Raw genomic sequence first — 25,645 nt, 5'->3', positions numbered from 1 at the left:
CACACACCTTAGGAACTAATGTAACGTCACACACCTTAGGAACTAATGTAACGTCACACACCTTAGGAACTAATGTAACGTCACACACCTTAGGAACTAATGTAACGTCACACACCGTAGGAACTAATGTAACGTCACACACCTTAGGAACTAATGTAACGTCACACACCTTAGGAACTAATGTAACGTCACACACCGTAGGAACTAATGTAACGTCACACACCGTAGGAACTAATGTAACGTCACACACCGTAGGAACTAATGTAACGTCACACACCTTAGGAACTAATGTAACGTCACACACCTTGGGAACTAATGTAACGTCACACACCTTAGGAACTAATGTAACGTCACACACCGTAGGAACTAATGTAACGTCACACACCTTAGGAACTAATGTAACGTCACACACCTTAGGAACTAATGTAACGTCACACACCTTAGGAACTAATGTAACGTCACACACCTTAGGAACTAATGTAACGTCACACACCGTAGGAACTAATGTAACGTCACACACCTTAGGAACTAATGTAACGTCACACACCTTAGGAACTAATGTAACGTCACACACCTTAGGAACTAATAATGTAACGTCACACACCTTGGGAACTAATAATGTAACGTCACACACCTTGGGAACTAATGTAACGTCACACACCTTGGTTATTACTGCATTGTCGGAACTAGAAGCACAAGCATTTCGCTACACTCGCATTAACATCTGCTAACCATGTGTATGTGACTAATAAAATTTGATTTGATTTGATTTGAACTAATGTAACGTCTGTCTGTGTCTCTCCCCCCCCCCCCCCCAGGCAGACACTCTGAAGGAGCGCTATCAGAAGATAGGTGACACCAAGAGAGCCACGCCCATCGAGGTGCTGTGTGAGAGCTTCCCAGGTCTGTGTATCTTTCTTCCTGAAATACAACAGTTACTGAACAGTATTATTAGGTACACCCATCTAGTACGTTGTTCAGTTGGTATCAAGGGACCTAACGTGTGACAGGAAACATTACACCACCGCCACCAGCCTGTACCGTTGACACCAGGCAGGACCCACAGCGTTACACCACCGCCACCAGCCTGGACCGTTGACACCAGGCAGGACCCACAGCGTTACACCACCGCCACCAGCCTGTACCGTTGACACCAGGCAGGACCCACAGCGTTACACCACCGCCACCAGCCTGGACCGTTGACACCAGGCAGGACCCACAGCGTTACACCACCGCCACCAGCCTGGACCGTTGACACCAGGCAGGACCCACAGCGTTACACCACCGCCACCAGCCTGGACCGTTGACACCAGGCAGGACCCACAGCGTTACACCACCGCCACCAGCCTGGACCGTTGACACCAGGCAGGACCCACAGCGTTACACCACCGCCACCAGCCTGGACCGTTGACACCAGGCAGGACCCACAGCGTTACACCACCGCCACCAGCCTGGACCGTTGACACCAGGCAGGATGGGGACATAGAGTCCTGCTGCTTAAAGACAAATCCTGACTCTGCCATCAGCATGACGCAACAGGAACCAGGATTCGTTAGACCAGGCAATGTTTTTCCACTCCTCAACTGTCCAGGGTTGGTGATCACGTGCCCATTGGAGCCGCGTCTTCTTGTTTTGATATGAGTGGAACCCGGTGTGGTCGTCTCCTGTCATATCCATGACAAGGATCAGAGAGTTCTGTTGGAGAAGCTGTTGTACTGCGTCGTTATTGTCCTGTTTGTGGCCTGTTAGCTTGCGCCGTTCTCCTTCAACCTCCCGTCAACGAGCTGTTTTCGCCCACAGGACTGCCGCTGACTGGAGTTTTTTTGTTTGTTGCACTACTCTCTGTAAACCCTAGACAATGTCGTGCGTGAGAAGGCCAGGAGGCCGGCCTTTCTTTTTTAACCTCCCAACCTGTGGAAATTATTTGGAATGTGTGAACACTACCTCTACAGACTAACCTGAACCAGAAGGCCTTTCATCACCATGACAACTAGGTGTTTTCTCTCCTACCTGAATGTAACGTGTGTCTCCCTGTAGAAGAGATGGCCACCTACCTGAATGTAACGTGTGTGTCTCCCTGTAGAAGAGATGGCCACCTACCTGAATGTAACGTGTGTGTCTCCCTGTAGAAGAGATGGCCACCTACCTGAATGTAACGTGTGTCTCCCTGTAGAAGAGATGGCCACCTACCTGAATGTAACGTGTGTGTCTCCCTGTAGAAGAGATGGCCACCTACCTGAATGTAACGTGTGTGTCTCCCTGTAGAAGAGATGGCCACCTACCTGAATGTAACGTGTGTGTCTCCCTGTAGAAGAGATGGCCACCTACCTGAATGTAACGTGTGTGTCTCCCTGTAGAAGAGATGGCCACCTACCTGAATGTAACGTGTGTGTCTCCCTGTAGAAGAGATGGCCACCTACCTGAATGTAACGTGTGTGTCTCCCTGTAGAAGAGATGGCCACCTACCTGAATGTAACGTGTGTGTCTCCCTGTAGAAGAGATGGCCACCTACCTGAATGTAACGCGTGTGTTTCCCTGTAGAAGAGATGGCCACCTACCTGAATGTAACGTGTGTGTCTCCCTGTAGAAGAGATGGCCACCTACCTGAATGTAACGTGTGTCTCCCTGTAGAAGAGATGGCCACCTACCTGAATGTAACGCGTGTGTCTCCCTGTAGAAGAGATGGCCACCTACCTGAATGTAACGTGTGTCTCCCTGTAGAAGAGATGGCCACCTACCTGAATGTAACGTGTGTGTCTCCCTGTAGAAGAGATGGCCACCTACCTGAATGTAACGTGTGTGTCTCCCTGTAGAAGAGATGGCCACCTACCTGAATGTAACGTGTGTCTCCCTGTAGAAGAGATGGCCACCTACCTGAATGTAACGCGTGTGTCTCCCTGTAGAAGAGATGGCCACCTACCTGAATGTAACGTGTGTGTCTCCCTGTAGAAGAGATGGCCACCTACCTGAATGTAACGTGTGTCTCCCTGTAGAAGAGATGGCCACCTACCTGAATGTAACGTGTGTGTCTCCCTGTAGAAGAGATGGCCACCTACCTGAATGTAACGTGTGTGTCTCCCTGTAGAAGAGATGGCCACCTACCTGAATGTAACGTGTGTCTCCCTGTAGAAGAGATGGCCACCTACCTGAATGTAACGTGTGTGTCTCCCTGTAGAAGAGATGGCCACCTACCTGAATGTAACGTGTGTGTCTCCCTGTAGAAGAGATGGCCACCTACCTGAATGTAACGTGTGTGTCTCCCTGTAGAAGAGATGGCCACCTACCTGAATGTAACGTGTGTGTCTCCCTGTAGAAGAGATGGCCACCTACCTGAATGTAACGTGTGTGTCTCCCTGTAGAAGAGATGGCCACCTACCTGAATGTAACGTGTGTGTCTCCCTGTAGAAGAGATGGCCACCTACCTGAATGTAACGTGTGTCTCCCTGTAGAAGAGATGGCCACCTACCTGAATGTAACGTGTGTGTCTCCCTGTAGAAGAGATGGCCACCTACCTGAATGTAACGTGTGTGTCTCCCTGTAGAAGAGATGGCCACCTACCTGAATGTAACGTGTGTGTCTCCCTGTAGAAGAGATGGCCACCTACCTGAATGTAACGTGTGTGTCTCCCTGTAGAAGAGATGGCCACCTACCTGAATGTAACGTGTGTGTCTCCCTGTAGAAGAGATGGCCACCTACCTGAATGTAACGCGTGTGTCTCCCTGTAGAAGAGATGGCCACCTACCTGAATGTAACGTGTGTGTCTCCCTGTAGAAGAGATGGCCACCTACCTGAATGTAACGTGTGTGTCTCCCTGTAGATGATATGGCCACCTACCTGAATGTAACGCGTGTGTCTCCCTGTAGAAGAGATGGCCACCTACCTGAATGTAACGTGTGTGTCTCCCTGTAGAAGAGATGGCCACCTACCTGAATGTAACGTGTGTGTCTCCCTGTAGAAGAGATGGCCACCTACCTGAATGTAACGTGTGTGTCTCCCTGTAGAAGAGATGGCCACCTACCTGAATGTAACGTGTGTCTCCCTGTAGAAGAGATGGCCACCTACCTGAATGTAACGTGTGTGTCTCCCTGTAGAAGAGATGGCCACCTACCTGAATGTAACGTGTGTCTCCCTGTAGAAGAGATGGCCACCTACCTGAATGTAACGTGTGTCTCCCTTTAGAAGAGATGGCCACCTACCTGAATGTAACGTGTGTCTCCCTGTAGAAGAGATGGCCACCTACCTGAATGTAACGTGTGTGTCTCCCTGTAGAAGAGATGGCCACCTACCTGAATGTAACGTGTGTGTCTCCCTGTAGAAGAGATGGCCACCTACCTGAATGTAACGTGTGTGTCTCCCTGTAGAAGAGATGGCCACCTACCTGAATGTAACGTGTGTGTCTCCCTGTAGAAGAGATGGCCACCTACCTGAATGTAACGTGTGTGTCTCCCTGTAGAAGAGATGGCCACCTACCTGAATGTAACGCGTGTGTCTCCCTGTAGAAGAGATGGCCACCTACCTGAATGTAACGTGTGTGTCTCCCTGTAGAAGAGATGGCCACCTACCTGAATGTAACGTGTGTGTCTCCCTGTAGAAGAGATGGCCACCTACCTGAATGTAACGTGTGTGTCTCCCTGTAGAAGAGATGGCCACCTACCTGAATGTAACGTGTGTGTCTCCCTGTAGAAGAGATGGCCACCTACCTGAATGTAACGTGTGTGTCTCCCTGTAGAAGAGATGGCCACCTACCTGAATGTAACGCGTGTGTCTCCCTGTAGAAGAGATGGCCACCTACCTGAATGTAACGTGTGTGTCTCCCTGTAGAAGAGATGGCCACCTACCTGAATGTAACGTGTGTGTCTCCCTGTAGAGGATATGGCCACCTACCTGAATGTAACGCGTGTGTCTCCCTGTAGAAGAGATGGCCACCTACCTGAATGTAACGTGTGTGTCTCCCTGTAGAAGAGATGGCCACCTACCTGAATGTAACGTGTGTGTCTCCCTGTAGAAGAGATGGCCACCTACCTGAATGTAACGTGTGTGTCTCCCTGTAGAAGAGATGGCCACCTACCTGAATGTAACGTGTGTCTCCCTGTAGAAGAGATGGCCACCTACCTGAATGTAACGTGTGTGTCTCCCTGTAGAAGAGATGGCCACCTACCTGAATGTAACGTGTGTCTCCCTGTAGAAGAGATGGCCACCTACCTGAATGTAACGTGTGTCTCCCTTTAGAAGAGATGGCCACCTACCTGAATGTAACGTGTGTCTCCCTGTAGAAGAGATGGCCACCTACCTGAATGTAACGTGTGTGTCTCCCTGTAGAAGAGATGGCCACCTACCTGAATGTAACGTGTGTGTCTCCCTGTAGAAGAGATGGCCACCTACCTGAATGTAACGTGTGTGTCTCCCTGTAGAAGAGATGGCCACCTACCTGAATGTAACGTGTGTGTCTCCCTGTAGAAGAGATGGCCACCTACCTGAATGTAACGTGTGTGTCTCCCTGTAGAAGAGATGGCCACCTACCTGAATGTAACGCGTGTGTCTCCCTGTAGAAGAGAAGGCCACCTACCTGAATGTAACGTGTGTGTCTCCCTGTAGATGAGATGGCCACCTACCTGAATGTAACGTGTGTCTCCCTGTAGAAGAGATGGCCACCTACCTGAATGTAACGTGTGTCTCCCTGTAGAAGAGATGGCCACCTACCTGAATGTAACGTGTGTGTCTCCCTGTAGAAGAGATGGCCACCTACCTGAATGTAACGTGTGTCTCCCTGTAGAAGAGATGGCCACCTACCTGAATGTAACGTGTGTCTCCCTGTAGAAGAGATGGCCACCTACCTGAATGTAACGTGTGTCTCCCTGTAGAAGAGATGGCCACCTACCTGAATGTAACGTGTGTCTCCCTGTAGAAGAGATGGCCACCTACCTGAATGTAACGTGTGTGTCTCCCTGTAGAAGAGATGGCCACCTACCTGAATGTAACGTGTGTGTCTCCCTGTAGAAGAGATGGCCACCTACCTGAATGTAACGTGTGTGTCTCCCTGTAGAAGAGATGGCCACCTACCTGAATGTAACGTGTGTCTCCCTGTAGAAGAGATGGCCACCTACCTGAATGTAACGTGTGTGTCTCCCTGTAGAAGAGATGGCCACCTACCTGAATGTAACGTGTGTCTCCCTGTAGAAGAGATGGCCACCTACCTGAATGTAACGTGTGTGTCTCCCTGTAGAAGAGATGGCCACCTACCTGAATGTAACGTGTGTCTCCCTGTAGAAGAGATGGCCACCTACCTGAATGTAACGTGTGTCTCCCTGTAGAAGAGATGGCCACCTACCTGAATGTAACGTGTGTCTCCCTGTAGAAGAGATGGCCACCTACCTGAATGTAACGTGTGTCTCCCTGTAGAAGAGATGGCCACCTACCTGAATGTAACGTGTGTGTCTCCCTGTAGAAGAGATGGCCACCTACCTGAATGTAACGCGTGTGTCTCCCTGTAGAAGAGAAGGCCACCTACCTGAATGTAACGTGTGTGTCTCCCTGTAGATGAGATGGCCACCTACCTGAATGTAACGTGTGTCTCCCTGTAGAAGAGATGGCCACCTACCTGAATGTAACGTGTGTCTCCCTGTAGAAGAGATGGCCACCTACCTGAATGTAACGTGTGTGTCTCCCTGTAGAAGAGATGGCCACCTACCTGAATGTAACGTGTGTCTCCCTGTAGAAGAGATGGCCACCTACCTGAATGTAACGTGTGTCTCCCTGTAGAAGAGATGGCCACCTACCTGAATGTAACGTGTGTCTCCCTGTAGAAGAGATGGCCACCTACCTGAATGTAACGTGTGTCTCCCTGTAGAAGAGATGGCCACCTACCTGAATGTAACGTGTGTGTCTCCCTGTAGAAGAGATGGCCACCTACCTGAATGTAACGTGTGTGTCTCCCTGTAGAAGAGATGACCACCTACCTGAATGTAACGTGTGTCTCCCTTTAGAAGAGATGGCCACCTACCTGAATGTAACGTGTGTCTCCCTGTAGAAGAGATGGCCACCTACCTGAATGTAACGTGTGTCTCCCTGTAGAAGAGATGGCCACCTACCTGAATGTAACGTGTGTCTCCCTGTAGAAGAGATGGCCACCTACCTGAATGTAACGTGTGTCTCCCTGTAGAAGAGATGGCCACCTACCTGAATGTAACGTGTGTCTCCCTGTAGAAGAGATGGCCACCTACCTGAATGTAACGTGTGTGTCTCCCTGTAGAAGAGATGGCCACCTACCTGAATGTAACGTGTGTGTCTCCCTGTAGAAGAGATGGCCACCTACCTGAATGTAACGTGTGTCTCCCTGTAGAAGAGATGGCCACCTACCTGAATGTAACGTGTGTGTCTCCCTGTAGAAGAGATGGCCACCTACCTGAATGTAACGTGTGTCTCCCTGTAGAAGAGATGGCCACCTACCTGAATGTAACGTGTGTGTCTCCCTGTAGAAGAGATGGCCACCTACCTGAATGTAACGTGTGTCTCCCTGTAGAAGAGATGGCCACCTACCTGAATGTAACGTGTGTCTCCCTGTAGAAGAGATGGCCACCTACCTGAATGTAACGTGTGTCTCCCTGTAGAAGAGATGGCCACCTACCTGAATGTAACGTGTGTGTCTCCCTGTAGAAGAGATGGCCACCTACCTGAATGTAACGTGTGCGTCTCCCTGTAGAAGAGATGGCCACCTACCTGAATGTAACGTGTGTCTCCCTGTAGAAGAGATGGCCACCTACCTGAATGTAACGTGTGTCTCCCTGTAGAAGAGATGGCCACCTACCTGAATGTAACGTGTGTCTCCCTGTAGAAGAGATGGCCACCTACCTGAATGTAACGTGTGTCTCCCTGTAGAAGAGATGGCCACCTACCTGCGTTATGTACGGCGCCTGGATTTCTTTGAGAAGCCGGACTACGACTACTTACGGAAACTCTTCACCGACCTCTTCGACAGGAACGGCTACGTCTTTGATTACGAGTACGACTGGGTCGGCAAGCCACTGGTCAGTCCTAGTATTACCCCTCAGTTCTAACCCTAACCCCTCAGTCCTAACCCTAGTATTACCCCTCAGTCCTAACCCTAACCCCTCAGTCCTAACCCTGGTATTACCCCTTAGTCCTAACCCTAACCCCTCAGTCCTAACCCTAGTATTACCCCTTAGTCCTAACTCTAGTATTACCCCTCAGTCCTAACCCTAGTATTACCCCTCAGTCCTAACCCTAGTATTACCCATCAGTCCTAACCCTAGTATTACCCCTCAGTCCTAACCCTAGTATTACCCCTTAGTCCTAACCCTAGTATTACCCCTCAGTCCTAACCCTAGTATTACCCCTCAGTCCTAACCCTAGTATTACCCCTTAGTCCTAACCCTAGTATTACCCCTCAGTCCTAACTCTAGTATTACCCCTCAGTCCTAACCTTAGTATTACCCCTCAGTCCTAACCCTAGTATTACCCCTCAGTCCTAACTCTAGTATTACCCCTCAGTCCTAACCCTAGTATTACCCCTCAGTCCTAACCCTAGTATTACCCCTCAGTCCTAACCCTAGTATTACCCCTCAGTCCTAACCCTAGTATTACCCCTCAGTCCTAACCCTAGTATTACCCCTCAGTCCTAACCCTAGTATTACCCCTCAGTCCTAACCCTAGTATTACCCCTCAGTCCTAACCCTAGTATTACCCCTCAGTCCTAACCCTAGTATTACCCCTCAGTCCTAACCCTAGTATTACCCCTCAGTCCTAACCCTAGTATTACCCCTCAGTCCTAACCCTAGTATTACCCCTCAGTCCTAACCCTAGTATTACCCCTCAGTCCTAACCCTAGTATTACCCCTCAGTCCTAACCCTAGTATTACCCCTCAGTCCTAACCCTAACCCCTCAGTCCTAACCCTAGTATTACCCCTCAGTCCTAACCCTAGTATTACCCCTCAGTCCTAACCCTAGTATTACCCCTCAGTCCTAACCCTAGTATTACCCCTCAGTCCTAACCCTAGTATTACCCCTCAGTCCTAACCCTAACCCCTCAGTCCTAACCCTAGTATTACCCCTCAGTCCTAACCCTAGTATTACCCCTCAGTCCTAACCCTAGTATTACCCCTCAGTCCTAACCCTAGTATTACCCCTTAGTCCTAACCCTAGTATTACCCCTTAGTCCTAACTCTAGTATTACCCCTCAGTCCTAACCCTAGTATTACCCCTCAGTCCTAACCCTAGTATTACCCCTCAGTCCTAACCCTAGTATTACCCCTCAGTCCTAACCCTAGTATTACCCCTCAGTCCTAACCCTAGTATTACCCCTCAGTCCTAACCCTAGTATTACCCCTCAGTCCTAACCCTAGTATTACCCCTCAGTCCTAACCCTAGTATTACCCCTCAGTCCTAACCCTAGTATTACCCCTCAGTCCTAACCCTAGTATTACCCCTCAGTCCTAACCCTAGTATTACCCCTCAGTCCTAACCCTAGTATTACCCCTCAGTCCTAACCCTAGTATTACCCCTCAGTCCTAACTCTAGTATTACCCCTCAGTCCTAACCCTAGTATTACCCCTCAGTCCTAACCCTAGTATTACCCCTCAGTCCTAACCCTAGTATTACCCCTCAGTCCTAACTCTAGTATTACCCCTCAGTCCTAACCCTAGTATTACCCCTCAGTCCTAACCCTAGTATTACCCCTCAGTCCTAACCCTAGTATTACCCCTCAGTCCTAACCCTAGTATTACCCCTCAGTCCTAACCCTAGTATTACCCCTCAGTCCTAATCCTAGTATTACCCCTCAGTCCTAACCCTAGTATTACCCCTCAGTCCTAACCCTAGTATTACCCCTCAGTCCTAACCCTAACCCCTCAGTCCTAACCCTAGTATTACCCCTCAGTCCTAACCCTAGTATTACCCCTCAGTCCTAACCCTAGTATTACCCCTCAGTCCTAACTCTAGTATTACCCCTCAGTCCTAACCCTAACCCCTCAGTCCTAACCCTAGTATTACCCCTCAGTCCTAACCCTAGTATTACCCCTCAGTCCTAACCCTAGTATTACCCCTCAGTCCTAACCCTAGTATTACCCCTCAGTCCTAACCCTAGTATTACCCCTCAGTCCTAACCCTAACCCCTCAGTCCTAACCCTAGTATTACCCCTCAGTCCTAACTCTAGTATTACCCCTCAGTCCTAACCCTAGTATTACCCCTCAGTCCTAACCCTAGTATTACCCCTCAGTCCTAACTCTAGTATTACCCCTCAGTCCTAACCCTAGTATTACCCCTTAGTCCTAACCCTAGTATTACCCCTCAGTCCTAACCCTAGTATTACCCCTCAGTCCTAACCCTAGTATTACCCCTCAGTCCTAACCCTAGTATTACCCCTCAGTCCTAACCCTAGTATTACCCCTCAGTCCTAACCCTAGTATTACCCCTCAGTCCTAACCCTAGTATTACCCCTCAGTCCTAACCCTAGTATTACCCCTCAGTCCTAACCCTAGTATTACCCCTCAGTCCTAACTCTAGTTTTACCCCTCAGTCCTAACCCTAGTTTTACCCCTCAGTCCTAACTCTAGTTTTACCCCTCAGTCCTAACCCTAGTATTACCCCTCAGTCCTAACCCTAGTATTACCCCTCAGTCCTAACCCTAGTATTACCCCTCAGTCCTAACCCTAGTATTACCCCTCAGTCCTAACTCTAGTATTACCCCTCAGTCCTAACCCTAGTATTACCCCTCAGTCCTAACCCTAGTATTACCCCTCAGTATTAATGTAGTATTTCCTATGTCATAGATTTGATGTATAGGGTTGAGTGAGTTCTATTTGTGACTTTAGCCAATAGTAGTGCACTATGATGTATAGGGTTGAGTGAGTTCTATTTGTGCACTATGTGTAGTTACAGGGTTCCATTTGGGACATGGCTCTGAACAGCTTGATGTAGGACATGGTTCTGATGAACAGCTTGATGTAGGACATGGTTCTGATGAACAGCTTGATGTAGGACATGGCTCTGAATAGCTTGATGTAGGACATGGTTCTAAACAGCTTGATGAAGGACATGGTTCTGAACAGCTTGATGTAGGACATGGTTCTGATGAGCAGCTTGATGTAGGATATGGCTCTGAACAGCTTGATGTAGGACATGGCTCTGAACGGCTTGATGTAGGACATGGTTCTGATGAGCAGCTTGATGTAGGACATGGTTCTGAACAGCTTGATGTAGGACATGGCTCTGAACAGCTTGATGTAGGACATGGCTCTGAACAGCTTGATGTAGGGCATGGCTCTGAACAGCTTGATGTAGGACATGGCTCTGATGAACAGCTTGATGTAGGACATGGCTCTGATGAACAGCTTGATGTAGGACATGGCTCTGATGAACAGCTTGATGTAGGACATGGCTCTGATGAACGGCTTGATGTAGGATATGGCTCTGATGAACGGTTTGATGTAGGACATGGCTCTGATGAACGGCTTCATGTAGGACATGGCTCTGACGAACGGCTTGATGTAGGACATGGCTCTGATGAACGGCTTGATGTAGGACATGGCTCTGATGAACGGCTTGATGTTGGACATTACATTTACATTTACATTTAAGTCATTTAGCAGACGCTCTTATCCAGAGCGACTTACAAATTGGTGCATTCACATGGCTCTGAACGGCTTGATGTAGGACATGGCTCTGAACAGCTTGATGTAGGACATGGCTCTGAACAGCTTGATGTAGGACATGGCTCTGATGAACGGCTTGATGTAGGACATGGCTCTGATGAGCAGCTTGATGTAGGACATGGCTCTGATGAACGGCTTGATGTAGGACATGGCTCTGATGAACAGCTTGATGTAGGACATGGCTCTGATGAATGGCTTGATGTAGGACATGGCTCTGATGAACGGCTTGATGTAGAACATGGCTCTGATGAGCGGCTTGATGTAGGACATGGCTCTGATGAACGGCGTGATGTAGAACATGGCTCTGATGAACAGCTTGATGAAGGACATAACTCTGATGAACAGCTTGATGAAGGACATGGCTCTGAACGGCTTGATGTAGGACATGGCTCTGATGAACGGCTTGATGTAGGACATGGCTCTGATGAACAGCTTGATGTAGGACATGGCTCTGATGAACAGCTTGATGTAGGACATGGCTCTGAACAGCTTGATGTTGGACATGGCTCTGAACAGCTTGATGTAGGACATGGCTCTGATGAACGGCTTGATGTAGGACATGGCTCTGATGAACAGCTTGATATAGGACATGGCTCTGATGAACGGCTTGATGTAGGACATGGCTCTGATGAGCAGCTTGATGTAGGACATGGCTCTGATGAACGGCTTGATGTAGGACATGGCTCTGATGAGCAGCTTGATGGAGGACATGGCTGTGATGAACAGCTTGATGTAGGACATGGCTCTGATGAATGGCTTGATGTAGGACATGGCTCTGATGAACGGCTTGATGTAGAACATGGCTCTGATGAGCGGCTTGATGTAGGACATGGCTCTGATGAACGGCGTGATGTAGAACATGGCTCTGATGAACGGCTTGATGTAGGACATGGCTCTGATGAACAGCTTGATGTAGGACATGGCTCTGATGAACGGCTTGATGTAGGACATGGCTCTGATGAGCAGCTTGATGTAGAACATGGCTCTGATGAGCGGCTTGATGTAGGACATGGCTCTGATGAGCGGCTTGATGTAGGACATGGCTCTGATGAGCGGCTTGATGTAGGACGTGGCTCTGATGAACGGCTTGATGTAGGACATGGCTCTGATGAACGGCTTGATGTAGGACATGGCTCTGATGAGCGGCTTGATGTAGGACGTGGCTCTGATGAACAGCTTGATGTAGAACATGGCTCTGAACGGCTTCATGTAGAACATGGCTCTGAACGGCTTGATGTAGGACATGGCTCTGATGAACAGCTTGATGAAGGACATGGCTCTGATGAACAGCTTGATGAAGGACATGGCTCTGAACGGCTTGATGTAGGACATGGCTCTGAACGGCTTGATGTAGAACATGGCTCTGATGAACAGCTTGATGAAGGACATGGCTCTGAACGGCTTGATGTAGGACATGGCTCTGATGAGCAGCTTGATGTAGGACATGGCTCTGATGAACAGCTTGATGAAGGACATAACTCTGATGAATAGCTTGATGAAGGACATGGCTCTGAACGGCTTGATGTAGGACATGGCTCTGATGAACGGCTTGATTTAGGACATGGCTCTGATGAACAGCTTGATGTAGGACATGGCTCTGAACAGCTTGATGTAGGACATGGCTCTGATGAACGGCTTGATGTAGGACATGGTTCTGATGAACAGCTTGATGTAGGACATGGCTCTGATGAACGGCTTGATGTAGGACATGGCTCTGATGAGCAGCTTGATGTAGGACATGGCTCTGATGAACGGCTTGATGTAGGACATGGCTCTGATGAACAGCTTGATGTAGGACATGGCTCTGATGAATGGCTTGATGTAGGACATGGCTCTGATGAACGGCTTGATGTAGAACATGGCTCTGATGAGCGGCTTGATGTAGGACATGGCTCTGATGAACGGCGTGATGTAGAACATGGCTCTGATGAACAGCTTGATGAAGGACATAACTCTGATGAACAGCTTGATGAAGGACATGGCTCTGAACGGCTTGATGTAGGACATGGCTCTGATGAACGGCTTGATGTAGGACATGGCTCTGATGAACAGCTTGATGTAGGACATGGCTCTGATGAACAGCTTGATGTAGGACATGGCTCTGAACAGCTTGATGTTGGACATGGCTCTGAACAGCTTGATGTAGGACATGGCTCTGATGAACGGCTTGATGTAGGACATGGCTCTGATGAACAGCTTGATATAGGACATGGCTCTGATGAACGGCTTGATGTAGGACATGGCTCTGATGAGCAGCTTGATGTAGGACATGGCTCTGATGAACGGCTTGATGTAGGACATGGCTCTGATGAGCAGCTTGATGGAGGACATGGCTGTGATGAACAGCTTGATGTAGGACATGGCTCTGATGAATGGCTTGATGTAGGACATGGCTCTGATGAACGGCTTGATGTAGAACATGGCTCTGATGAGCGGCTTGATGTAGGACATGGCTCTGATGAACGGCGTGATGTAGAACATGGCTCTGATGAACGGCTTGATGTAGGACATGGCTCTGATGAACAGCTTGATGTAGGACATGGCTCTGATGAACGGCTTGATGTAGGACATGGCTCTGATGAGCAGCTTGATGTAGAACATGGCTCTGATGAGCGGCTTGATGTAGGACATGGCTCTGATGAGCGGCTTGATGTAGGACATGGCTCTGATGAGCGGCTTGATGTAGGACATGGCTCTGATGAACGGCTTGATGTAGGACATGGCTCTGATGAACGGCTTGATGTAGGACATGGCTCTGATGAGCGGCTTGATGTAGGACGTGGCTCTGATGAACAGCTTGATGTAGAACATGGCTCTGAACGGCTTCATGTAGAACATGGCTCTGAACGGCTTGATGTAGGACATGGCTCTGATGAACAGCTTGATGAAGGACATGGCTCTGATGAACAGCTTGATGAAGGACATGGCTCTGAACGGCTTGATGTAGGACATGGCTCTGAACGGCTTGATGTAGGACATGGCTCTGATGAGCAGCTTGATGTAGGACATGGCTCTGATGAACAGCTTGATGAAGGACATAACTCTGATGAATAGCTTGATGAAGGACATGGCTCTGAACGGCTTGATGTAGGACATGGCTCTGATGAACGGCTTGATGTAGGACATGGCTCTGATGAACGGCTTGATGTAGGACATGGCTCTGATGAACAGCTTGATGTAGGACATGGCTCTAAACAGCTTGATGTTGGACATGGCTCTGAACAGCTTGATGTAGGACATGGTTCTGATGAGCAGCTTGATGTAGGACATGGCTCTGAACAGCTTGATGTAGGACATGGCTCTGATGAACGGCTTGATGTAGGACATGGTTCTGATGAACAGCTTGATGTAGGACATGGCTCTGATGAACGGCTTGATGTAGGACATGGCTCTGATGAGCAGCTTGATGTAGGACATGGCTCTGATGAACGGCTTGATGTAGGACATGGCTCTGATGAACAGCTTGATGTAGGACATGGCTCTGATGAATGGCTTGATGTAGGACATGGCTCTGATGAACGGCTTGATGTAGAACATGGCTCTGATGAGCGGCTTGATGTAGGACATGGCTCTGATGAACGGCGTGATGTAGAACATGGCTCTGATGAACAGCTTGATGAAGGACATAACTCTGATGAACAGCTTGATGAAGGACATGGCTCTGAACGGCTTGATGTAGGACATGGCTCTGATGAACGGCTTGATGTAGGACATGGCTCTGATGAACAGCTTGATGTAGGACATGGCTCTGATGAACAGCTTGATGTAGGACATGGCTCTGAACAGCTTGATGTTGGACATGGCTCTGAACAGCTTGATGTAGGACATGGCTCTGATGAACGGCTTGATGTAGGACATGGCTCTGATGAACAGCTTGATATAGGACATGGCTCTGATGAACGGCTTGATGTAGGACATGGCTCTGATGAGCAGCTTGATGTAGGACATGGCTCTGATGAACGGCTTGATGTAGGACATGGCTCTGATGAGCAGCTTGATGGAGGACATGGCTGTGATGAACAGCTTGATGTAGGACATGGCTCTGATGAATGGCTTGATGTAGGACATGGCTCTGATGAACGGCTTGATGTAGAACATGGCTCTGATGAGCGGCTTGATGTAGGACATGGCTCTGATGAACGGCGTGATGTAGAACATGGCTCTGATGAACGGCTTGATGTAGGACATGGCTCTGATGAACAGCTTGATGTAGGACATGGCTCTGATGAACGGCTTGATGTAGGACATGGCTCTGATGAGCAGCTTGATGTAGAACATGGCTCTGATGAGCGGCTTGATGTAGGACATGGCTCTGATGAGCGGCTTGATGTAGGACATGGCTCTGATGAGCGGCTTGATGTAGGACATGGCTCTGATGAACGGCTTGATGTAGGACATGGCTCTGATGAACGGCTTGATGTAGGACATGGCTCTGATGAGCGGCTTGATGTAGGACGTGGCTCTGATGAACAGCTTGATGTAGAACATGGCTCTGAACGGCTTCATGTAGAACATGGCTCTGAACGGCTTGATGTAGGACATGGCTCTGATGAACAGCTTGATGAAGGACATGGCTCTGATGAACAGCTTGATGAAGGACATGGCTCTGAACGGCTTGATGTAGGACATGGCTCTGAACGGCTTGATGTAGGACATGGCTCTGATGAGCAGCTTGATGTAGGACATGGCTCTGATGAACAGCTTGATGAAGGACATAACTCTGATGAATAGCTTGATGAAGGACATGGCTCTGAACGGCTTGATGTAGGACATGGCTCTGATGAACGGCTTGATGTAGGACATGGCTCTGATGAACAGCTTGATGTAGGACATGGCTCTGAACAGCTTGATGTAGGACATGGCTCTAAACAGCTTGATGTTGGACATGGCTCTGAACAGCTTGATGTAGGACATGGTTCTGATGAGCAGCTTGATGTAGGACATGGCTCTGATGAGCAGCTTGATGTAGGACATGGCTTTGATGAGCAGCTTGATGGAGGACATGGCTCTGATGAGCATCTTGATGGAGGACATGGCTCTGATGAGCATCTTGATGGAGGACATGGCTCTGATGAGCAGCTTGATGTAGGACATGGCTGTGATGAGCAGCTTGATGTAGGACATGGCTCTGATGACCAGCTTGATGTAGGACATGGCTCTGATGAGCAGCTTGATGGAGGACATGGCTCTGATGAGCAGCTTGATGTAGGACATGGCATTGATGAGCAGCTTGATGTAGGACATGGCTCTGATGAGCAGCTTGATGTAGGACATGGCTCTGATGAACAGCTTGATGGAGGACATGGCTCTGAACAGCTTGATGTAGGACATGGTTCTGATGAGCAGCTTGATGTAGGACATGGTTCTGATGAGCAGCTTGATGTAGGACGTGGCTCTGATGAGCAGCTTGATGTAGGACATGGCTCTGATGAGCAGCTTGATGGAGGACATGGCTCTGATGAGCAGCTTGATGGAGGACATGGCTCTGATGAGCAGCTTGATGTAGGACATGGCTCTGAGCAGCTTGATGTAGGACATGGCTCTGATGAGCAGCTTGATGTAGGACATGGCTCTGAGCAGCTTGATGTAGGACATGGCTCTGAGCAGCTTGATGTAGGACATGGCTCTGAGCAGCTTGATGTAGGACATGGCTCTGATGAGCAGCTTGATGTAGGACATGGCTCTGATGAGCAGCTTGATGTAGGACATGGCTCTGATGAACAGCTTGATGTAGGACATGGTTCTGATGAGCAGTTTGATATAGGACATGGCTCTGAGCAGCTTGATGTAGGACATGGCTCTGAGCAGCTTGATGTAGGACATGGTTCTGATGAGCAGTTTGATGTAGGACATGGCTCTGAACAGCTTGATGAAGGACATGGCTCTGAGCAGCTTGATGTAGGACATGGCTCTGATGAGCAGCTTGATGTAGGACATGGCTCTGATGAGCAGCTTGATGTAGGACATGGCTTTCAGGAAAATAACATGTTCTGTTAACTTTTAACCTGTGACTCTTCCTCAGCCCACTCCTATTGGCCCTTTAGTTAATGATGACCTTTAACCTCTGTCCTCAGCCCACTCCTATTGGTCCAGTCCCCAGTGATCCCCTCCTACAGTCCAGCAGCAGAGACAAGGCAGCGCAACAGACTAAAAACCAGGTAGGACACACACTGAACACACACTGAACACACACACACTGAACACACACACACACACACACACACACACACACAAACTGAACACACAAATTTCACAAATGTCATTCAGCATTAGCATAATTTTACATTTACAATATTCCAAGTTGGCAGCTTCTTACTAACTATCTGTAGCCTGGTCCCAGATCTGTAGCCTGGTCCCAGATCTGTAGCCTGGTCCCGGATCTGTAGCCTGGTCCCAGATCTGTAGCCTGGTCCCGGATCTGTAGCCTGGTCCCGGATCTGTAGCCTGGTCCCGGATCTGTAGCCTGGTCCCGGATCTGTAGCCTGGTCCCGGATCTGTAGCCTGGTCCCGGATCTGTAGCCTGGTCCCAGATCTGTTGGTGCTTTTGCCTACTCCTACTCTGATTGGCAAGCCAAACAGTTTGTCACAACAGTTCCATAAGGAGTTGGCAAGAGAGCTGAAACAGACTGGTATCCAGGCTATATTAAAGAAACTAGAAACAGACTGGTATCCAGGCTAAACTAACTGTTTAACTGGCCTTACTCACCAAACCACAGATTGCCACTGACAATGCCACCAGACCCACCAACCGAAGCCAGTCTCATAACAGCAGCACCAGTCCCACCAACCGAAGCCAGTCTCATAACAGCAGCTTGTTCAGTCTCAGCTCACACCAGTGGCTTCTACAGCCACTTGTGTTTCTTCATGTCACACGAGTAGTCTTCTGTCATGCACTCCTCCTCACGTGCACTCTTTTCTTCCCACGTCACCGCACCGCCCCTCAGGTCTGTCTGTCCGTCCTCCGGTAGAGCAGTGTCTAAGTAGCTGCCTAACTGCTGACCGGGAGAGAGACGTCTTTAAACGCTGTTTTTTTGTTTCTTTCTTTCCTCCTTCACCATCTCCTCCTTCACCATCTCCTCCCTCACCATCTCCTCCCTCTACTTCCTCCTTCACCATCTCCTCCCTCTACTTCCTCCTTCACCATTACCTCCCTCTACTTCCTCCTTCACCATTACCTCCCTCTACTTCCTCGCTCACCATCTCCTCCTTCACCATTTCCTCCCTCTACTTCCTCCTTCACCATCTCCTCCTTCACCATCTCCTCCCTCTACCTCCTCCTTCACCATCTCCTCCCTCTACTTCCTCCTTCACCATCTCCTCCCTCTACTTCCTCCTTCTCCATCTCCTCCCTCTACTTCCTTCCTCACCATCTCCTCCCTCTACTTCCTCCTTCACCATTACCTCCCTCTACTTCCTCGCTCACCATCTCCTCCTTCACCATTTCCTCCATCTACTTCCTCCTTCACCATCTCCTCCTTCACCATCTCCTCCCTCTACCTCCTCCTTCACCATCTCCTCCCTCTACTTCCTCCTTCACCATCTCCTCCCTCTACTTCCTCCTTCTCCATCTCCTCCCTCTACTTCCTCCTTCACCATCTCCTCCCTCTACTTCCTCCTTTGCTGTCGCGCCAGTCGCCAGAACCCAAAGGAAGTGATTCCCAGCCCACTCCAGTGACCAATAGGGAGCTGCTGGGGTCCCATCTAACAGCTGATAGGCTGGGGGGCTCTGTCCAGGTACTGGGCTGTGGGCGTCGCCCCGCAATGTTCAACACTCTGCCTCTTGTCTCTTGTTTTCTCTCTCCTTGTTTTTATCTCCTAACTCTCTTTCTGCAGCACTAGTCTCTGCTCACGCTTTTCTTTCTCCAATTCTCCTTACCCTCTTTTCCCCTCACATGCTGCACACTTCATACTAGGCTTATATCCTACTGAGGCAGAGGGACTAACTATCCTACTGAGGCAGAGGGACTAACTATCCTACTGAGGCAGAGGGACTAACTATCCCACTGAGGCAGAGGGACTAACTATCCTACTGAGGCAGAGGGACTAACTATCCTACTGAGGCAGAGGGACTAACTATCCTACTGAGGCAGAGGGACTAACTATCCTACTGAGGCAGAGGGACTAACTATCCTACTGAGGCAGAGGGACTAACTATCCTACTGAGGCAGAGGGACTAACTATCCTACTGAGGCAGAGGGACTAACTATCCTACTGAGGCAGAGGGACTAACTATCCTACTGAGGCAGAGGGACTAACTATCCTACTGAGGCAGAGGGACTAACTATCCTACTGAGGCAGAGGGACTAACTATCCTACTGAGGCAGAGGGACTAACTATCCTACTGAGGCAGAGGGACTAACTATCCTACTGAGGCAGAGGGACTAACTGTCCTACTGAGGCAGAGGGACTAACTGTCCTACTGAGGCAGAGGGACTAACTGTCCTACTGAGGCAGAGGGACTAACTGTCCTACTGAGGCAGAGGGACTAACTGTCCTACTGAGGCAGAGGGACTAACTGTCCTACTGAGGCAGAGGGACTAACTGTCCTACTGAGGCAGAGGGACTAACTGTCCTACTGAGGCAGAGGGACTAACTGTCCTACTGAGGCAGAGGGACTAACTGTCCTACTGAGGCAGAGGGACTAACTGTCCTACTGAGGCAGAGGGACTAACTGTCCTACTGAGGCAGAGGGACTAACTGTCCTACTGAGGCAGAGGGACTAACTGTCCTACTGGGGCAGAGGGACTAACTGTCCTACTGGGGCAGAGGGACTAACTGTCCTACTGAGGCAGAGGGACTAACTGTCCTACTGGGGCAGAGGGACTAACTATCCTACTGGGGCAGAGGGACTAACTATCCTACTGGGGCAGAGGGACTAACTATCCTACTGGGGCAGAGGGACTAACTATCCTACTGGGGCAGAGAGACTAACTATCCTACTGGGGCCGAGGGACTAACTGTATCCTACCGGGGGACTAACTGTATCCTACCGGGGCCGGGGGACTAACTGTATCCTACCGGGGGACTAACTGTATCCTACCGGGGGACTAACTGTATCTTACCGGGGGACTAACTGTATCCTACCGGGGCCGGGGTACTAACTGTATCCTACCGGGGGACTAACTGTATCCTACCGGGGGCCTAACTGTATCCTACCGGGGGACTAACTGTATCCTACCGGGGGACTAACTGTATCCTGCCGGGGGACTAACTGTATCCTACCGGGGCCGGGGGACTAACTGTATCCTACCGGGGCCGAGGGACTAACTGTATCCTACCGGGGCCGGGGGACTAACTGTATCCTACCGGGGGACTAACTGTATCCTACCGGGGGACTAACTGTATCCTACCGGGGCCGGGGGACTAACTGTATCCTACCGGGGGACTAACTGTATCCTACCGGGGGACTAACTGTATCCTACCGGGGGACTAACTGTATCCTACCGGGGCCGGGGGACTAACTGTATCCTACCGGGGGACTAACTGTATCCTACCGGGGGACTAACTGTATCCTACCGGGGCCGGGGGACTAACTGTTTCCTACCGGGGGACTAACTGTATCCTACCGGGGGACTAACTGTATCCTACCGGGGGACTAACTGTATCCTACCGGGGGACTAACTGTGGGAGAGACGGTGACAAAAGGAAAAACTTGTGCTATTAGAATGTTCATCATCTAGAAATTACGTCACCTTGTAGTGGGTCCCAAGTGTTATAGAGATGGATTTACTCAATATAATACCATCTAGTTTGGGTAGTGTTCAGTGTCATTGGTTTGCATCCCAAATGCCCTATGTAGTGCACTACTTTTGACCAGAGCCACATGGGCCCTGGTCAACAGTAGTGCGCTATATAGGGCATATATGGGACCATCTCAGAATGGGCCATTGTTGGCTAGAGCTTCAAATGTTCAACTTCAAATGTTTCTGGAGTCACACAACCATCTTGAGGAAACCAGTTTTCATCTCATAACATTACAGCATTAGGCAACATTACAAATGATTATGACCGAGCTTGAGAGGTGAGAGTGAGACTTCTGAGTGTATTGTGTTGAAGATATGATTGTCTGTCATGTAGAATAGGGAATCGTGTCGGCTCTATTCATTACATTTCTATCATGTAGAATAGGGAATCGTGTCGGCTCTATTCATTACATTTCTATCATGTAGAATAGGGAATCGTGTCGGCTCTATTCATTACATTTCTATCATGTAGAATAGGGAATCGTGTCGGTTCTATTCATTACATTTCTATCATGTAGAATAGGGAATCGTGTCGGCTCTATTCATTACATTTCTATCTACAACATTCAGAAGTCTCATGACAATACCTTAGATATTTTGTACCACAGTAAGCCGTCATTATCTGGTGGTCTATGATACTCCCATGATGCTTCCCTGCAGGTGTTGAGTTCAACCAATGGGGAGCTGAATACAGACGACCCGACGGCGGGCCACTCCAACGCACCCATCACCGCCCCGGCCGAGGTGGAGGTGGCCGACGACACCAAGTGAGATGGACCGTTTAGTGAGGGGTCGGTTTAGAATTGGGGGTGAGGGGTCGGTTTAGAATTGGGGGTGAGGGGTCGGTTTAGAATTGGGGGTGAGTCTTTGTATTTAGTTTGTTCAATGTTATAATCTCATCCTATTGTTGTTCCTTTGTTCTGTTTCAGGTGCTGCTGTTTCTTTAAGAGGAGGAAGAGGAAAGGCCTCCAGAGACACTAGTGAAGAAGAGGAAAGGCCTCCAGAGAAAAGGCCTCCAGAGACACTAGTGAAGAAGAGGAAAGGCCTCCAGAGACACTAGTGAAGAAGAGGAAAGGCCTCCAGAGACACTAGTGAAGAAGAGGAAAGGCCTCCAGAGACACTAGTGAAGAAGAGGAAAGGCCTCCAGAGACACTAGTGAAGAAGAGGAAAGGCCTCCAGAGACACTAGTGAAGAAGAGGAAAGGCCTCCAGAGACACTAGTGAAGAAGAGGAAAGGCCTCCAGAGACACTAGTGAAGAAGAGGAAAGGCCTCCAGAGACACTAGTGAAGAAGAGGAGTTGTTGGCAACCAGACTGACAGAGGGAAGGAAGCAGTACTGAGACTAAGCTGAGCCCAGTACTCTACACCCTCCTCTCTGTCTGTCTCACTCTGCGTGTGTTCAGTTAGAGCGCCCCCTGTCGACCCTCCTGCAGTACTACAACAGACTGTAATGACCTGCCGCGACAGACAGACAGGACCCAATGGGACAGAACCATGACTGTCTGTGTGGTTGGACCTGTTTTATATTCTAAACCTGAAGAAGAAGAAGATTGTAAGGAATAAATGTTATATTTCTATGAGATGGATGGATGGATGGATGGATGGATGGATGGATGGATGGATGGATGGATGGATGGATGGATGGATGGACAAGGCCTGAAGATGAGCTCATGATGGGTGGATGAATGGATAAATGAATGAAGAGAGCCTGGAACGACCTGAGAAATCATAAGAGACTATTAAAGGACAGAGAACAAACTGCTGTCTGTGTTCCATTTTAACGTGCTGAACATTGACAGAGGGGGACAGACTAAACTATTTACAAAGTAGTTTTTATTGATCAACAGAAGGAATAACACAGTGTGTCATACAGACAGGAACTCTAGAATAACACAGTGTGTCATACAGACAGGAACTCTAGAATAACACAGTGTGTCATACAGACAGGAACTCCAGAATAACACAGTGTGTCATACAGACAGGAACTCCAGAATAACACAGTGTGTCATACAGACAGGAACTCTAGAATAACAGTGTGTCATACAGACAGGAACTCTAGAATAACACAGTGTGTCATACAGACAGGAACTCTAGAATAACACAGTGTGTCATACAGACAGGAACTCCAGAATAACACAGTGTGTCATACAGACAGGAACTCCATAATAACACAGTGTGTCATACAGACAGGAACTCTAGAATAACACATTGTGTCATACAGACAGGAAAGAAATATAGAAATACTGAGGTGCCCGACAGTGGCTAGGAAGACCTATGGGCCCTGGTCAAAAGTAGTGCACTACATAGGGAATAGGAAGACCTATGGGCCCTGGTCAAAAGTAGTGCACTAAATAGGGAATAGGGTGCCATTTGGGACAGAAACCTATGTGTTTATGGGTTTTATGTTGCTTGTCCAAATCAGTTACCTGCCAGTTTTAGTTTGTGCCATTTTAAAAGGATTGGACACCTAAAATGACAGAAAATAACATACCCAAATCTAACTGCCTGTAGCTCAGGACCTGAAGCAAGGATATGCATATGCTTGATACCATTTGAAAGGAAACACTTTGAAGTTTGTGGCAATGTTAAATTAATGTAGGAGAATATAAGACATAAGATCTGGTAAAAGATAATACAAACCAAAAAACATCTTATTTAAAAAAAATGTCATCTTGGAAATGCAAGAGAAAGGCCATCATACGTATTGCAGTTTAGGTGCAATTTAGATTCTGGCCACTAGATGGCAGCAGTGTGCTACGTTTCAGATTGATCCAGTGACGCATGGCAATACTGGACAATATTATGTGCCGAATTGGTCAATTGATACATTTTCAAGTACATAACTATAGAGAACATACACAAATGCTATGGAAATACAACATTTAAGTTTACACACAACCAGGAATATCATACATGATGGATCATTAGCTTATACACTAACTTTCACATCTAGATGGCCGGGCGAGTGGGTGTGGAGCCAGAGACAACAGGGGTTCAAACTGTAAAACCCAGTTCCTACATTTTATTATAAAATTGATTTTATCAAACAAAAACTACACTACATTTTATCTCTGGGACCCTCAGGATGACAAATCAGAGCCAGATTACTGAATGTAAGTACATTATTTACCTTCAGAGGTGAATGTATCAAACCAGTTGCCGTGATACGTTGTTGTTGTTGTTCTCCTCAAACAATAGCATGGTCTTTTTTTCACTGTAATAGCTACTGTAAATTGGACAGTGCAGTTAGATTAACAAGAAGTGTAGCTTTCTACCCATATAAGACATGTCTATGTCCTGTAAATTTCGTTGTTACTTACAACTGTCATGCTAGTCACATTAGTGCACGTAAGCTCAACTGTCCCGGTGGAGGGACACTGATCCTGTAGAGGTTTTAAAGTAATACTCCTGAGTGGCGCAGCGGTCTAAGACACAGCATCTCAGTGCAAGAGGCGTCACTGCAGTCCCTGGTTCGAATCCAGGCCGCATCACATCCGACCGTGATTGGGAGTCCCATAGGGCGGCGCACAATTGGCCCAGCGTCGTCTGGGTTTGGCCGGGGTAGGCCGTCATTGTAAATAAGGATTTGTTCTTAACTGACTTGCCTAGTTAAGTAAAGGTTAAATAGAATTAAATAAAAAAACATATGTCCCATTTCAAAATACAAAACATGTTTAGGCTTTCATATCTTGTCAATTTTCAATATGTATAAGCATTCTCAAAACCTGTTAAAATCTCTGGTATTATCTAGACAGACAGACTTGCATTGTAAAAACAACTTTATCTGGTCGCTTTCCACACAGACCTCCGATATTGACATTCTCTTAGTAAAAGTGATGAATAGGTAAGCCAAGGTTATACAGGACAGTCATCTTGTGACAAAATAATCATTATCTTTATTTCAGACTAAAAACATGAGGAACGCTGACAAAGCTCTTCAGAGTAAAGCATGTGATGTACTCTGACCCTGTGTGATAAATACTTGATCACTGGACTGAATCTAGACTTGAGTGATGAAATCACTTTCAGTATTCAATCACACAGATACTTGTATTTATATTATAGTAGCACAGAAAGCCTATACGTGTAGTTCTAAACTTAAAATCAATCACAAAATAATATAATTTAACGTTTGAACAATATATCTTATCTGATTTTAAATTGAGAAGGAACAATGTATTACAGATGCAAATGAACTAATGTATCAGGAATGAAGTCATCCCTCTTCCGGGAAA

The 25,645-nt window shown here is 48.2% G+C and overlaps 1 pseudogene; it reads left to right on the top strand.

The window, feature by feature from the left end:
• Positions 1 to 23,168, top strand: part of LOC139550057 (casein kinase I-like) — an 87,974-nt pseudogene extending 64,806 nt beyond the window's left edge.
• Positions 23,169 to 25,645: the final 2,477 nt, after the last annotated feature.

Source organism: Salvelinus alpinus, chromosome 23 (genome assembly GCF_045679555.1).
Source record: "Salvelinus alpinus chromosome 23, SLU_Salpinus.1, whole genome shotgun sequence".
NCBI classification, from domain to species: Eukaryota; Metazoa; Chordata; class Actinopteri; order Salmoniformes; family Salmonidae; genus Salvelinus; species Salvelinus alpinus.
This window is presented reverse-complemented; position numbering and strand designations above follow the sequence as displayed.